This window comes from Pinus tabuliformis, chromosome Q (assembly GCF_031772625.1).
Source record: "Pinus tabuliformis cultivar Carrire ecotype Pingquan chromosome Q, CPIR1, whole genome shotgun sequence".
In the NCBI taxonomy this organism is placed as follows: Eukaryota; Viridiplantae; Streptophyta; class Pinopsida; order Pinales; family Pinaceae; genus Pinus; species Pinus tabuliformis.
The window spans coordinates 542504474-542522261 of NC_142296.1; positions in this window are offsets into that span (position 1 = coordinate 542504474).

Consider the following 17788-nt stretch of genomic DNA (forward strand, 5'->3'; position numbering starts at 1 on the left):
TAGGGCTAATCATTTTAAAATTTTCCTGGTCTACTGTATAATCCAATGAAAGCTGGATCGTGTTCAAAAAAAAGGTTAAGAGACAGGGAAATAAGCTGGATCGTGTTCAAAAAAGGTTAATGTAAGAGAGCTTGGTCTGGTGCCCCAGCATGCCAGGTAGTGCGTAATTTTTAGAACACAGTTATTGTTGGTATGTATGCATGGGTATGAGGAGGATTCCATTTAGCTTATTGTGGAATTGCAACGAGAAGAAATGAAACTGATGGATCTTATCTATGCGAATGTTTTACTAGATTCTCTAAATTAATGATTATTAAACAAGGTTTGTTGAGCTGTGCTTGAAAGTTTGATTGAGTTTGTAAAATTTGTCTTCAGAGGTGATACAGAATGCTTGTAGTGTTTTAAATCTATGGAAATGGTCGGAAAATTGTAGCAAATCCGAGGTTATGGAAAGGATCTTGTTGCAGTGGACTTCTCTAGTGACCCTACACCTTTCTATTGCTTGTGATGGAGTCTTTGAGTCTTTGAGTTTATCTCCAGTCAAGCGGTGGTTGATGTTGCCAAATTCAATGATCCTTGTGATGCTTGTGCCGAAATTGTTAATGAATTATATCGGTTATGGCTGGAGTATGACATTTGTATTGATGACATTACAGTTATTGTTGTACAAATTAATAGCTCATATAATTTTGGGTACAAATGGCAGTCAAAGAACATCCAAAGAACAACAAGAACAACAGGTTGATCAACCAACTCCAGGATTGGTGCAGGCAGGTGTGAGGTGGCAGTCAAAGGGAAGATTTTGTGGAATATGGTTCCACACTTAAAGGAGCAGATACAGTGATATTAATCCACTTGGCAAACCTTCACCTAATTTGGGTTTTCAAAAACTATTTCTCATGGTTCTCGAGATAGTTTGGGGTTTTAGTTGCAAATTAATTGGTCATATTGTTTAGTTTATAATATTGTTTTAATATAGGATTTTATTATTAATTTTAATTTTATTTTTTATTTCCTATGTTGAGGAAATTAAAATGATTGTAATATTATATAAATAGGATTAGTTTAAAGATGTAGAGGTTCGATTTTTTCAATAGGAAGAGGCATTTGGACTGTGTAAAGTTTACTTGAATATTATTTTAATAAAGCAGTTTCTACCCTTTAGACCTGGGATCCATCATGGTGTTTAATGTCCAGTATGTTTTTCTCGTAAATTCACTTACATATTTTGTCTTTTCTGTTATTTTTTGTTACAACATTATCTAAGAGAAGTGTTAGGAATCCATCAACCTATGATGCTCCTTTCACAATGATTTTGTTGTTAAATGTAATGGTTGTCTTTGCATAATCCATCCTCTATTAGATGCTATGTTGAGTAACCCTGTGTTTCTCTTTCGTCTAACGCTGCTACTGTAGATCCATCCCCTGTTTGATGCCTATAGGGCAGTGAGATTTCTCCCCTATTCTTCTCACATTTGCAATCTTTTATCTGGTTGTACATTGCACTTACTTTGCCCCAAGTTTTCAAGCATATAATAGCTCCAAATCCATAGCCCAATAGTCCCTTCTCTTGTTGTTTTTGACCCAACAAACTTTTAAAAAAATCCCCGCACTCCATAACTACCCTAAGATTCACTTATTGCAGTCATGTTGTGTTGGCAAAGAGAGAGCCCTCTCTGGTCTAGCAGGGCTAGATGCCAAATCGAAAGCTTGGTCTATGGTTACCTCGGAATTGCCTTTTCTCAGTCTTGAGTTACATTTTGAGTGCTAACAATCTCCACTTAAATAGCTGCTGGAAGAAAGTCCTTGGTTAAGATGGAGCTAGGTTAAGTCCCTAATTAAGACTGAGCTTGGATAAATTCCTTCTATAGGAATGGGTGCATTCCTTCAATGGAATAGGTATATCTCCCCTAATGAGTAGGAGAGATAGACACATCATTCTTGTCTTCACTTGGTAATATAGAATGGAGGATTGAGTAAGCATATGGTATTCAATACTCTTTAAGGATGTGGTAGGGAATTCAAGATAAGAGTATTCGTAGAGGACCGATATTATTTGAGGATTGGGAATCCAAGATAAGAATATTCTTGGTGGAACATACTCTGAGAAAACCTGGGTAGGGTATGTTCTGAGAGAGACAATGATGAGGGTGTCTATAAATCATTGGTCTCGCCAGCATTATGCTATGATCTTTTGAAGAGATAGAGATGTTAGTCAAAGCCTTTCTATGTGGCAATGCTAGATGATATGATGCTAAATAGATGGGTTACCAATCTAACTCTTCTTATGAGGATTCTTAATATTGAGAATGTCCAAGTACCTTGTATGGATTATGAATACCTCCCTAGTTAATATGGAGTGTTGAAATATGTAACTAGGTTCGGTCTTCATAATGACATGTGTAATCATGATTTTATGTAATTGATGTAAAGAAGAAAAATAAAAATATTTTGTAATGTTTGTGTCATGGGTTTCATGCTCAAGGAAATTTATAGATGAAGCTCCCATTGTGAGCTATTAGGTGTGGTCATCAAGTCATAAAGTATAGTGAGTCAATGTCATGTATTGAAGGCCCATTTGGGCATGTTACATATAGTAAAAAGAAAAATTGTTTGAGTCATTAACTCTTTGTTGTAGCAGCTGCTATCACCCTCCAAAATTTTGCCTATTCTTCAATTTTAGAGACTTTCTTACTATCCACAACAACTCATCTCACATTGATCCAGGTATTCATGCGTCGATTGAGACTTATCTTTTGCTAAGGCTAAGTTGCTTGTGTTTGTTAACTTAGCCTATTCTTCTAAGTCACAAGTTGATCTCCCAACTTGGTCTCATTACAGTTTTGGGTTTGCCTCCAGAAACTATGCAATCCTTGACGATAAACAACCTTGATGATAGGAATTGTGCAGTCCTGACTGCCAGTGAGTCTTGAGCTTAGAAATTGTGTAGTGATGGGAGGCAACACAAAAATGAGCCCTCCTTGAGCTTAGAAATTGTGTAGTGCACTGAGCTGGAAAGTTTCCCAGTTCCTCAGAACTGTGTATTATTTACTGATAATGTGCATGGCAAGTTTCCCGAAGGAGGCACTTACGCTATTTTTAGAAATTTTCACCAAGTGTTGCTTTTTCCTTGATTTCAGGCATGCACATCATAAACCCTAATTTGTCCAAATATATTTAATCGACTCTTCTAGAGCTCATTTTCACATTCGATCTTGGAACTATAACATTCCTAAGGAGATCAAGGAACCTTCGCTGCGATCATCGATGCTCTTCCGAGGGAGTTTTTCTTTTATCGTCTTTTGCCGCTTTTTCTGTCACTTTTTGTTGTTTGGCTTGTGTGAGTTTTGTTTTAATTGTTTCTCTTCATGGTTGCTGGTGTTTTTACTTGTTTTAAATTGTAGAAGTGTTTCTTTAATTTTTAGATTTCCTTTCCCAAGTGTCACATTAGGTTCCTTGTTTTTGTAGCAATGGTCGTCGTTGTGATGACTCTCCTCACATACTTCATTTTCCTTCTATTTGATTAATTTATACACTTGATTTACATGCATTTATCTACACTTATTCATATATTCACTCAGCTTCACACTATCTCTCATATCTACTTGTTTTCCACACTTCCCTTAGGCAGATTTGCATTTCCCTTGGTTAGTTTTCACTTTGCCAAGATAGCACTGCACAATCCTGAGGCTCAAGCCACAACCTTGGCATCTAGAATTGCGTAGTGTGTAGTCCAAGCTAGCTCCAACTACGCACTACACAATTATAGGAGCCAGCCTTCCATCCTTGATCATTGAGACTGTGCAATGTGCAATCTCTCTCAAGACTCTTCCCAGGCTGAACTATCAATTGTGTAGTTTCAACCATCAAGCTTCCATCCTAGCTATTAGGACTGCATAGTGCATAGTTTCCATAGCAAGCTAGTACCTCTTGTTAGAAAAAAATTTGCAATCCTCCCCATCTAGTGTTTGGTTTGCTACTTGAACTTGTCTTGTAAGTTTTTTCTCTTAATATTGACATTTTCTTGCCACGAGTGTCCTTTCTGTCCCACAAGTACAACAGTTTTTGAGCACCTCTCCAACGATCATTGTTACCATGGCATCTAAGTGAGTTACTTCAAAGCAAACCACTAAGAGTAGTATTGGGGAAGCAGTTGAGCAAACATCAGTTGATTTTCCAGTGTATTCAAATACTCAGTTGTTTATAGAGAAAGGATAATCACTAACAAGGCAACAAATTAAAGATTCTTTTGTAAAGGACTTTGAGGTAGACTTAAAGGACTAACCAGTTTACCTCAACATCCGAAATTCGGGTTTATACAAGTTTGCATGGAGGTATCTCACCTTCCTGTGTGTACATATCATCAACAAGATTATCTGACACACAAATGAGAAGACCATGCCATTGAGTAGTGCCCGCGGACGAAAGATTTCCACCTTTTGGGCATAAAAATTTCATCAAATGTATCACTTTCCTGAGGCAGTAGAGCACATGGACTCACTCTTTTATGCCACCCACAACTATGCGAACACAAGAGACATTGTCAAATGTTGGGTGAAAGAGTCATCAAAGTTTCAACAGAAACCCACCCATGTGTATAAGACAAAGTCCCTCAGAAAGGCTTACCATCTCTTGGTTATCTTTTCTTATAGAATCCATGGTCAAGAGAGCATTGAAAACTTTCCTGAAGGATAGTCAATCTTATTGGACTAATTGGTGAACAATGGGAGGTCGTTCAACTAGTCAGATCTATTGGATCAACAATTGAAGTCCCATGTCGCACATGCTCAGAATTCGCCTAAGCGTGAGTGAGTGAGGTTCTATATGTCTACATACTTAATGGATGCAATCTGTGCACAACAATAGTTCCCTAGCATGAACTGGAAATGGACACCACGAGAACTTGGCATGCACATCTATTGCAAGTTGGTTTTAGAATGTAGTTATCCAGGAGTAATGGTGCAGATAACTAACCACTTCATCATCCTACTATACAAGTTTATCTTTGAAGAAGATCCACCTTGCATGTCACAAGAAACAATGGATGCAATAGCAGACATTGCATATTGGTGGGCCTCACTAGGTGTACCCTTCATCAGAGTGTTTGGAAGACAAAAGCCTTTGCATGTCTTACCAAGGTATTCCATTGACAAATTGATCATGTAAGCAGTATCATACCATCTCACTACAAGGTTTTCAACAACACTGCACAGGAAGAAGAAAACACCATGGCCCACTCTTCCTTTGAAAATTGGATTATACGAGATGTTGAGGCTAAGGAGATAGTGAAATTTGAATTCAGAACTAAGGACTTTAATCCATATGATCCTCACAGTATTTTCAAGGACCATTGTACGAGAGTTTACTTTCGATGGATCAGTGGGGCATTTCATTTGCCAGAGGAGGATCCTTAGAGGTATTGCTACAATTCCTGTAGATTCAATGATCCCGCCAATTTAGTAAGGACTTCATAGGCTGCTCCACAAACTGTGGTAGCTCCAGAAGCAACAACAACAAAACTCAACAATCCCGTGCAAGAAAAGGGAAAGAGGAAGATTGTTGATAGTCCAAAGGGAGAACAAAGCTGAAAAATGAAAGCATATTCTCTTTTCACAAAATCAAATTTGGCAACAAAAGCAAAGAGGAAGCAAAGGATACAGAGAGAAGAGTGGAGGAGAAAGAAAAGCAGAGGCTGCAGGAAGCATAACTAAAGCTACATGAGACAGATAAGAAGCTAAAGGAAGAGCAAGAGTTGAGAAGGAGAGAATGAGAAGAGAAGCAAAATAAGGAAGAATAACAAAGGCAAGGCGCAGTAACATAAGAAACAATGTCGATACAGGTTGAAGGATAGGGATAGGAACAACCAACAACTAAGGAGAAAGGTGAAGAGATGCAGGATCAGGAGCTTTCTTAGAAGATTGAGCAACTGATTGAAGTGACAAACATGGAGTTGGAACAGGAGTCACAACATGAAGATGTTGACCTGATGCTGAGAGCACCACAAATCATCCCTCAGTCTCCACCACTTCTAGTAGTAGAGAGAGCCTTGAGTGAGAAAGAAGATGTTGTTCTCCTTGATGATGAACCGATAATGGATGTGTACAATATATCATTCAATGAGTTTCAAAATAGGATTTTACAAGTATGGAGAAATACCTTTCTGGATGATCACACATCACTTGCATACATTAGAGAAAGGGTGACAGTGTCAGACACTAGGAAGCATCCAAATTCCATTGTCGAAGCCAACTTCGCATATGCAGGAGAAACAATATCAAATTTTTAGTATTTGATGGCCAAGAATGAGTAACTGGCACAAAACTTGCATGTTTCCATGCAAAAGGTAGAACAACTCCAAGCAGCATCGCAGAATAAATTTTCCGCATTAGGGGAGATGAGAGAAGTGATACTTGCTTAAGTATCAACACTTGTAGAAACCATGTGGAAGCTCTATGATGAGTTTGTCACCATACATAAAGTAGGTGTCCATTTTCATGTCTTACAACAACAGAGAAAAGAGTTTGTTAAAACTCTAAAAAACATACAAGTTTTCATTTCCTATGTGCGAGAGTAGAAAATGTGGTACAAAGGGGCCCCGCTTGACTTAGTGAAGAAAATGAAACCATAGGTAGCGCTAGAGAAAGCGAAGGTTCGAATGTTGATTTAGAACAATAAGCAGATCGACTCATTCATTTATCACATTCAGGCCTCATATGTACAGTTGTACAGTAGTTTGGATGTCTTGGTGAGAACACATATCCCATCAGTCAATCCTCTCACCAAATTTAAACCCAAGAACCAAGTTCAGGAGGAGGTCTAAGAGTACTTGGAGCAACTGAGACAAAATGCCACCAAGGAAGACTTAGAGATGAATGCATGGAACATGCAAAAGTTCATCGATGGTCCTGTGAAAGTCATAACAATGTTGCTCATGCTTTAGAACGAGTTGGACATAGGTTCCAATACAGTGTACCCAGATGCCATGGAGGCTAGAGTCCGCATCTTGCAAGACACCGTTAAGAAGTAATGGGGACACCATCACACAATACCAAGATTGGCACCAATATGTGACCAAGAAGCAACAAGTGGAGGTTGTTGAGCTAGACTTCTCCCAAACTCCAACATCATAGTGTTGTGTCTTGTTAGGCTGTCAAATTGTCTCTACCCTATTTTGTCTTATATGGGAACAAGTGTAAAATGAAATATTATTTGTAATTATGTTTTAAGTGAAATTCCAGGTGTCAATATTGGAATATGAAAAGTCACCATGTAATGTAATGTGTTATTTTGTGAAGAAGTTAAAGAGTCATGAGGGTAGTCCAAAGGTAAAAAAGGGGAAGTTGAAGAGTCACCCCACTCTTGTTATAAATAGAACCTTATAACTCATGTAAAGGGATTTTGGGAGCCAAGATTTTGGCTAGGCTTAGGTTTATAAAATCTTGGGAGTATTGTGAAGAGCCTTGGATTCTCAGTAACATAAAGCGAGCATACTCCTTTGGAGGAGTAAGTGTTCTTGATTTTAATGTTCCATTATTGGGGATATTGGTCTTCAATGGTGTATGTATGAATGGGATTTTCACTTATAATAATAAAATCAAAGCGAACATGCTTTCATGCAAATGTTTTTAATATAGTAGGATTATTCTCGTTGTATTGGAAATGTATGTTATTTAACTTACACATATTCTTATGAACTATTTCGTTTTCATTTGTATGAGTCTTTTTGAATTCACATTGTTGTATTAACTCATCACTTTAACTTGTGGACTATTCTGCATCTCACCTTGTGATGTCATTTCATTGTGTGTTCCTTACAAGTTGTGTATTATCATAGGATTCCAAGGGGCACACTTCTTTTTTCCTTCGTGTGTTGGAACCTTATTGCATTGCACTTGACTCTTCATGGGGTCACACACTTTCTCTCACCCAAAGTTATCATACTTCCCTTTGCATGTTTCACGATCAAGGAATAACATTACCACCCACTGTTGGGACTCCTACACCAAATGGTGTGAGGTCTAGTTGGGACTTCATATCGGGGAGATCCCCTAAATGTTTGAGTGTCCAACACCATCAACATTTCTGGTGCTAGAAGGAGGGAAAGATGACAAGTTGATCCCTTGAAGTATGTTTTTAATTTATGCACACATTTGATTACTTCTCACCAAATCATAACCCCATCATGTTTTTCTAGACACATAATATGAAAGTGCTGGCGAGAATTATTAATGACTTGGCCAATATGAAATTCAATGGCGAGGGTGAAACAACCTTATTTCAACATACAACACAGTTTCTTGATTTTTGTACAAAGCAGAACATCCATTGTGAGGATGTTAGCTATAGGTTGTTCATTCTCACATTCGAAGGGCGTGTGTGAGAATGGTGTAACACATTGCCTAATGACTCCATTCACTCTTCCGAAAAACTTTTCATAGAGTCATGTCGTGCTTTCGATCTCTATGATCACAAAGACCTTAATAAGAAAATTTTGAAATTGTGAAAAGGACTTGATGAATTTGTTCAGGATTTTCACGATCGTTTCATTCATTACTGCTTTGAATTTCCTGAATATGAAGTTGACTAGTCTTTCTTGGTTGATAGGTTTTTATATCTTGTTCACATTTCCAAAAATCCACACGAGTTAGAATCTTTTGAACCTCTTCCAACATACCTCGATGTTAGAGCTTCTAAATATGTGATAGACAAGGTTTTCATCCCAAGTTACCCTCCATCCCCTTCTCATCAAACAACTCTAGTTCCACAAGTCGAGGTGGGAGAAGTTGATAATTCACTTGTTGATATACCACCATCTACTCCTACCCCACTTACTCAGAATTTCAGTGCATATTTGGACTATGACTCTGAAGGTTGTGATGAAGTGATATCTCCTCATCCTCCATCCTTTGGTCCCTCTAATCCTCCGAATTTTGATGTTTTGTGTTCACTTGTTTCAAATTTCTCTTGTGATGTTCATGAGGATCAAGTTTTGGATGGAGTTGGTGTTGAACAACCAACCTGCGATATCATTTTTGATGAGTATGTGTGGGGGTTTGAACAAGAGCCCAGAGTGAAGGATGAAATCCTTCCATCCAAGTATCTTTCGCATTATCCTAACATCTTCCATGATTGTGTCATTTCTGTTCAATCTTGTGAAAATTTATCTTCTAATGTTACTACTTTCGATCATTTGCAGAACACATGGAATGCTAGTTTTTCATTTGAATACAGAGAGGACAAATATTTTCTTCTTGATCATCCCATTCTCTCATCTTATCTATCTGGGAAAATAGTGGGTGGAATTTCTCTTTCTCCATCATCCCTTCTTTATGATTCGTCAAATGATGGGGATGCCTCTGTTTGTAATCTTGAAGTTTCTGATCATTGCTGTCATGATATTTTCATCGATTCATTAGATCATGATTCTAATTTATCCATTGTCGATCTTTCTAAGCCATTGGTCTTTGATGACCCATCTTCGGATGAATTGGAACCTCCCCAAGCAGTCAAGGCACTTTAGCCCGAGCTGATGGTTATGTCAAGTTCTCGTAGCCTTGAGGTCAGTTCCACTTTTGATCATAAATGTGTTGAATATTTCCAGGCTCCTCATCACTCTATTGTACACATTGAAAATCAATCTAGTTTACAATTTTCACATCCTCCATCTATATATAATGATCCTATCGCAGAGTCATTGGAGGATTTGTATGTAGCAATAACTGTTGCAAAACAAAAAGTTTCCTCTTTCTTCATGTTTTCTCATTTTTCAAGTTCAAAAGTTTGTGCTTTCTTGTATTTGACTCGTAATGTATTTGGACACCATGGTACATCTGCAAAGTGATTTTCATATGATTTTAATTTTTAATTTTTTGTGGGCTCTTTCAAACTTCCAACGTTCTGGTTTGTATTGACTTATCTTTCTTGCTTGTTGGTATGCTTGTATATCTTTCTTGACATGCATTCCATAGACTACATAGGCTAGCCAATGCGTCAGTGGTTGCATTGGAAGTATCACTTTATGTAAGTCTAGCCTGTGCTCTGTTTAGGCTAGGAGTAGTAGTGTTGCTTTTCTTTGTTGTTTCTTTGATTTACTTCACTTTTCTTCGCTTTGCTCGCTTCACTTCTTTCCTTTAGTTTGTTTTCTTTTAAATTGTAGGCTATTTTTTGTATGAACCCGCATTTGGATTCTAAGCAAGCTCAATGAAACCTAAGAGGAAGTTCTGCTTTTATCAATGCTTGGTTATCTGTTTATTCCCACTCTTTATGTGAATTTTTCATTTCTTATAGTTGATGATACCCTGATGGAAAATGCATTCCTTTCAGAGAGAGTTATGGTGAAGTCACGATGCTTTCACTTTTAACTAGTACCACAGACTCTAATCAGTCTTCTATTTTCGATTGACCCTTGTCAACTAAGTCAAGTAGAGTATGAAGGGGGGGGGGGACTTAACAAGTATGTCAGAGGTATTTATAAATGTCCTTCTCTGAAGGAACAACATCTTATTCTCTCAATAAGTTAGGATCCCTCTTCCACCTCATGAAATAAATAAGTTCCTATGCATAGTTCTTTGAACAAATAAAAATGAAAAAAAATGAAAAATGAAATAAAGGGAAAAATAAGAGAAAGGCTTCCTACGCAGAGAGATGAAGCAAGTAACTCCGTCGGGGGTTTCCAAGATCGCTGGCAATGGAGAAATCCTTGTGTTCCTAAAGTGACTATGCTGAGGTACTGTACAAGCCTGCGGACAGTGGAGCAACACCAAAGAGTAACTAAAACTCTGGCAATCTATTTTACTTGTGCATCTATATACTCCTCATCCCCAATTGAAACAACTCAGCCTGACTTGGCTTGGTATGTGTGCTACCAATGAAGAGAATGGTTGGGACTAGATCTTTAATTCGAGCTAGGTGAAGAAGCTATGATGATCAAAGAACTCAACAATACTTCCGAAAGAGTTTGAATTGCTTTTCATGAGACAAGGTCCATACAGAGAGTTGGAGTTCTACTAGTGTGTCGCCAATGTTGTAGCGGCTTCAACCACCCTCAATTTTTTTTTCCTATGCTTCGATTTTGGAGCCTCCTTTACTATATACAATAGCTCATCTCGCACTAATCCAAGTATTCATGCTTTGATTTTGGAGCCTTCCTTACTATCCACAGTAACTCATCTTGAACTCATCCAAGTATTCATGCTTCTAGTGAGACTTATCTTTTCATTTTTGCTTGTGTTTGTTAACTTAGCCTATTCTTCTAAGTCACAAGTTGATCTCCCAACTTGGTCTCATAGAAATTCTGGGCTTGCCTCCAAAAACTGCACAATCCTTGAGAGAAAGCAGCCTTGATGATAGGAATTGCATAGTCTTGGCTACCACTGAGCCTTGAGTTTATAAAATGCACGGTCATGGGAGGAAACCCAACAATCATTCCAGAAATTGTGCAACCCTCCCTGAGCTTAGAAACTATGGAGTGCATTGAGCTGGAAAGTTGTCAATTCCCTAGAACTGTGCAGTCTTTCTCGATAGTGTGCATGGCAAGCTTCCTTGGAAAAATAAAAAATCATCCCTAAACAATAGGGATATATTTTTAGTACCCCGAAGGAGGCACTTACACTATTTTTTGACACTTCTGCCAAGTGTCGCTTTTTCCTTGATTTTAGGCATGCGCGTCATAAACCCTAATTTGTCCAAATATATTTAATATATGCTTCTAGAGCTCATTTTCACATTCGATCTTAGAGCTTTTTCATTATTGAGTAGATCAAGGAACCTTTGATGCAATCATCGACGCTTTTCCGAGTGATTTTTTCTTTATCGTCTTTTGCCACTTTTTCTGTGGCTTTTTGTTTTTTAATTTGTGTGAGGATTTTTTCACTTGTTTCTCTTCATGGTTGCTAGCGTTTTTACTTTATTTAACTTGTAGAAGTGTTGTTTTATTTTATTTTTCATTTCCTAATTGTCACATTAGTTTTTGTGTTTTTGCACCAATGGGCACCGTTGCGGCGACTCTCCTCACATACTTTGTTTTCCTTCTATTTTATTAATTGCTTCACTTCATTCACACACACTTATCTATACTTAGTCATATATGCACTTAGATTCACACTATCTCTCATATCTCCTCATTTTTCACACTTCCCTTAGGAAAATTTCCATTTCCCTTAGTTAGTTTTCACTTTGCCCAATTGGCACTGTGTAATCCTAAGGTTCAAGCCACAAGCTTAGCCTTTGGAATTGCACAGTGCACAATCCAAGCTGGCTCAACCTACACACTACGCAGTTCCAGGAGCTAGCCTGCCATCCTTGGCCACTAAGACTATGCAATGTGCAGTCTCTCCGAGGCCTCTGCCAAGGATGAATTGCGCATTGTGCAGTTTGAACCATCAAGCTTCCATCATGGCTACTGGGACTACTCAATGTGCAGTTCCAACAAGAATCCAGTCCTTCCTGTAAGAAAAAATTGTGCAATCCTCCCCATCTAGTGTTCGCTTTGTTGCTTGAACTTGCCTTGTAAGTTGTTTTTCTTAAGATTGTCATTTTCTTGCCATGAGTGTCCTTTCTGTCCCACAGGTACAACAATTGTTGAGCACCTCTCCAATAGTCATTGTTACCATGGCATCTAAGAGAGCTGCATCAAAGGAAACCACTAAGAGTAGTACTGGGGAAGCAATTTAGCAATCATCGGTTGATTTTCCAGTGTGCTCAGATACTCAGTTGTTTATAGAGAAAGGATCATCACTAACATGGCATGAAATTAAAGATGCTTTTGTAAAGGAATTTGAGGCATACTTAGAGGATCGACGGGTTTATCTCAGCATCTGACAATCAGGGTTATAAAAGGCTTCATACAGGTATCCCGCCTTCCCATGTGCAAATATGATCAACTGGATTGTGTGGCACATAGATGAGAAGATCGTGACATTGAGTAGTTCCAGTGGGCAAAAGCTTGCTACCTTCCGAGCAGAAAACTTTCTGCAAATGTATCATTTTCCCGAGCCAATAGAGTGAATGGAATCACTCTTCTATGCACCGACAGCTATGTGAACACAAGAGACATGCTCAAATGTTGGGCGAAATAGACATCAAATTTTTGACAGACATCCACCCATGTGTAAAAGACAAAGTCCCTCTGAAAGGCTTACCATCTCTTGGTTATCTTTGCTTGCAAAATCCATGGTCAAGAGAGCAATGAAAACTTTCTTGAGGGGCAGGAGGTCTTGTTGGACCAGTTGGTGAATGATGGGAGGTCATTCAACTGGTTAGATATGTTGGCTCAAAAATTGAAGGCCCATGTAGCATAGGCTCAAAATCTTCCCAAGGGTGAGAGAGCAAGGTTCTATATATTTGCATACTCAATGGATGCAATCTGCGCGTAATAGTATTTCCTGGCATGAAATGGACATGGATACAACAAGAACCTGCTTTGCACATTTATTGAAAGTTTCGTTCGGAATGCAATTATCAAGGAGTAATGGCACAACTAACTGACCACTTCATCATCCCTCTATACAAGCTTATCTTTGAAGAAGATCCACCTTGCATGTCATGATAATCAATGGTGGCGATAGTAGACATCCCAGATTGGTATCCCTCACTTGGTGGCACCTTCATTAGATTGTTTGGTAGAGAAAAACCTTCGCATGTCTTACTAAGGTATGCCAATGAAAAACTAATCATGTAAGAAGTATCATACCGTCTCGACACAGGGTTGTCAGTAGTGTTGCACAAGAAGAAGAAAGCACCATGGCCCACTCTTCCTTTGCAGATTAGATTATACCAAATAAAGAGATTGAAAGTCGCAGATGTCAAAGCTAAGGAGATAGTGAAATTTGAATTCAACATTGAGGACTTTAATGCATATGATCCCCTCAATATTTGGAAGGACCATTGTATGAGAGTTTAGTTTCTATGGATCAGTGGAGAATTTCATTGGCCAAGGGGGGATACTTGGAGGTATTGTTACCATGCCTCTAGACTCAATGAGTCGATCAATTTAGCAAGGACTTCACAGGCTACTCCACACACAACAACAACCTTGAAAGCATCAATAGCAGAAGCCAACAATCTCGTGCAGGACAAGAGAAAGAGGAAGATTGCTAATAGTCTAGAGGGAGAACAAAGCTGCAAAATGAAAGAAGATCCTCTTTTCGCAAAAGAAACTTTGGCAGTAGAAGCAAAGAGGAAGTAGAGGATACAAAGAGGAGAGTAGAGGAAGAGAGAAAAGAAGAGGTTGCATGAAGTATAATTGAAGTTGCAGGAGATAGAGAAGAAGTTGAAGGAAGAGCAGGAGTGGAGAATGAGAGAACGAGAAGAGAAGCAGAAGCAGGAATAACAACGAAGGAAATGAGCGATGATAGAAGAAATAATGCCAATACAAGTTGAAGGACAAAGACAAGAACAACCAGCATCTAAGGAGGAAGGTGAACAAATGCTTGATGGAGAGCTTGCTCAGCAGACTGAGAAACTGATCGAAGTGCCAAACATGGAGTTGGAATAGGAGCCACAACATGAATATGTTGACCTGATGCTGAGAGCACCATAATTCATCCCTTAGTATCCACCACTTCCAACAGTAGAGCCAGCCTTGAGCGAGTAAGGATATGTTTTTCTCCTTGATGATGATCCGTTAATGGATGTGTACAATCTATCATTCGATGAGTTTCAAAAGAGGATTGTAAAAGAACGAAGAATGCACTTTCTGGATGATCACGTATCACTTGCATTCATTAGAGAAAGGGTGATAGTTTCAGACACCAAGAAGCATCCAAATGCCATTATCAAAGCTAACTTGGCCTATGCAGGAGCAACAAGATCAAATTTTTAGTATTTGATGATCGAGAATCAACAACTGGCACAGAACTTGTAGGTTGCGAGGAAAGAGGTAGAACAACTCTAGGCACCAGTGTAGAAAGTAGTTTCTGCATTGGGGGAGATGAGAGAAGTGATACTTGATGAAGTATCAACACTTGTAGAAACCATGCGGAAGCTCTATGATGGGTTTGTCACTGTACATAAAGCAGTTGTCTGTTTTCATTCCTTACAACAACAGAGCAAAGAGTTTGTTAAAAATCTCAAAAAATACAAGATTCCATTTCCTATGTGAAAGAGTGGAAAATGCGGTACAAAGGGGCCCCACTTGACTTAGTGAAGAAAATGAAGCCACAGGAAGAGCTGGAGAAAGCAAAGGTTTGAATGTTGATTCAGAACAACAAGCAACTCGCCTCATTCATTGGTAGCATTCAAGCCTCATATGTATGGTTGTACAGTAGTTTGGATGTCAACACAGTAGATCCCATTAGTTAGTTCCCTCATAGAAGCTAAACCCAAGAACCAAGTCCAGCAGGAGGTCAAAGAGTACTTGGAGCAGCTGAGACAGAATGACACCAGGGAAGACATAGAGTTGAACGCACAGAACATTCAGAAGTTCATTAGTGGTCCTATCAAAGTTACAAAAATGTTGCTCATGGTTTAGAACGAGTTAGACATAGGTTCCAAGACGGTGTACTCAGATTCCATGGAGGATAGAGTTTGCTTCCAGCAAGACACCGTTAAGCAGTTTGGGGACACCATCACACAATACCAAGCTTGGCACCAATATGTGACCGAGAAGCAACAAGTGGAGGTTGTTGAGCTAGACTTCTCCTAAACTCTGGCATCATAGTGTTGTGTCTTATTAGATTCTCAAGTTATCTCTACCCTATTTTTTATTATATGGGTACTAGTGTAAAATGAAATATTATTTGTAATTATGTTGTAAGTGAAATTGCAAGTGTCAATATTGGAATATGAAAAGTCATCATGTAATGTAATGTGTTATTTTGTGAATAATTTGAAGAGTCATGAGGGTAGTCAAAAGGTCACAAAGGGGGAGTTGAAGAGTCACCCCCCTCTTGTTATAAATAGAACCTCATAACTCATGTAAATGGCTTTTTTGAGCCAAGCTTTTCGCTAAGCTTAGGCTTAGAAAAGGCTTGGGAGTATTGTGAAGAGTCTTAGCTTCCTCATAGTGCATATAAGGTATACTTCTTTGGAGGAACAACTATTCTTGACTGTAATGTTCCACTATTGGGGCTAGTGGTCATCAATGGTGTATGTATGAATGGAACTTTCACTTATAATAATAAAATTAGAAACAACACGCTTTCATGCATATGTTGTTAATATAGTAGGCCTATTCTTATTGTATTGGAAATATATGTTATTTAACTTACGGATATGCTTATAAACTATTTCTTTTTCGTTTGTATGAATCTTTATGAATTCTTGTTATTGTATTAACTCATAACTTTAACTTGTGACTATTCCACATCTTAGCTTGTGATGTCATTTCGCTCGTGTGTTCCTTAAAAGCTTCGTACTATTACAGGCTTCTAAGGGGCGTACTTCATTTCCCCTTCATGTGTTGAAACCTTCATGCATCGCACTTGACTCTCTGCAGGGTCAAATACTTTCTCTCACCTAAAGTTATCATACTTCACTCTACACATTTCCACGGTCAAGGCATAACATTACCACCCATTGTTGAGACTCCTACTCCAAATGGCGTGAGGTCTAGTTGGGACTTCATATCGAGGAGATACCCTGAATGTTGGCAGGTCTAGCATCATCAACACTCTCCAAGACCTTGTCACAAGTACTCCTTCAAGTCAACCCTCAAAAAGATATGGAGATCATTCTAGAAGAGAACTTAGGCCTATTCACTTGCACAAGTCAACTTATTTCATGGTTAGATCACTATATATAGTGAGGACTCGGCCTCACCTGAGACACCACTCAAGAATCTAAAATACAACAGGAAGTGCGAGAGAAAGAATAATAGGAGCCTCTCATCTAGCGAGGAAAGAAGAAGAATAAACCAAAATGTTTTTGGCACTGTTTTTGGGTTATTCTCCCCGCACATGTGATAGGGACTAGGGTTTTTTCATTAGGGTTACACCAACCATTGAAGAAGCCTAGAAGGAGGTCAGTAAACCAACATTCTTGCTAGATGAGGTCACATGGAGAAGCCCTCAAGTCAAGAGAATAATTAAAATACCATCAAGATCTATCAATCAGCCCAAACATGTGAAATTGCAGAAGTTTCAGGCAGGACGAGAATTGTAGGACTATGGAAGAGGCCAAAATTTTAGAGCAATAGAAATTAGCAGTGCTAGAAGTAATTTTGACCAGTGTTGACTTGGGTGAGAAGGAGAAGCAATGAAAAAGGATCTAGTTACATTGTCATGGAGAAGTTTATATGTCAAGGGTCTTGGTCTTAGAATTCATCTCTTGAAGATTTTATAAGAAGAATGATTCGTTTGGGTTTTCCTCTCAAGTTGGAGAGGAATTTTCCCTAGCTGATAGCCCTCATTTTTGTGTCCGTTGCCTCATTCTTATTTATTATTTGGTAATTGTTTGATGATATAAAACATTAACATAATCAATAGAAAGAAATAATCTAATAAAAGACTCGAAAATTTTACATCACAATCAGTTATCATTTAAGATAAATCATCTCATCCCTATGCCAAAGATTTCTCAACATATAGTAGGGGAAAAGTGATTGGAACACTTTTTTATTCCAATGTACATTAATGTAATTACCACTTCCACTTATACAAATAAGCCAAGCTATCACAACCTGTGAAAATATAAAAACAACCCTCTGTGGACCATAATGCTACAATGTAAAAAGCCTCACCAACATGGCATTATAAGGAAAAATAAGGCAAAATAAATCAAAATATAGGTAATCCAAATCTTCTACGTGGAGCCCATCTATGTCTCTTGGGAATATTTAGTTTTTGGAGCT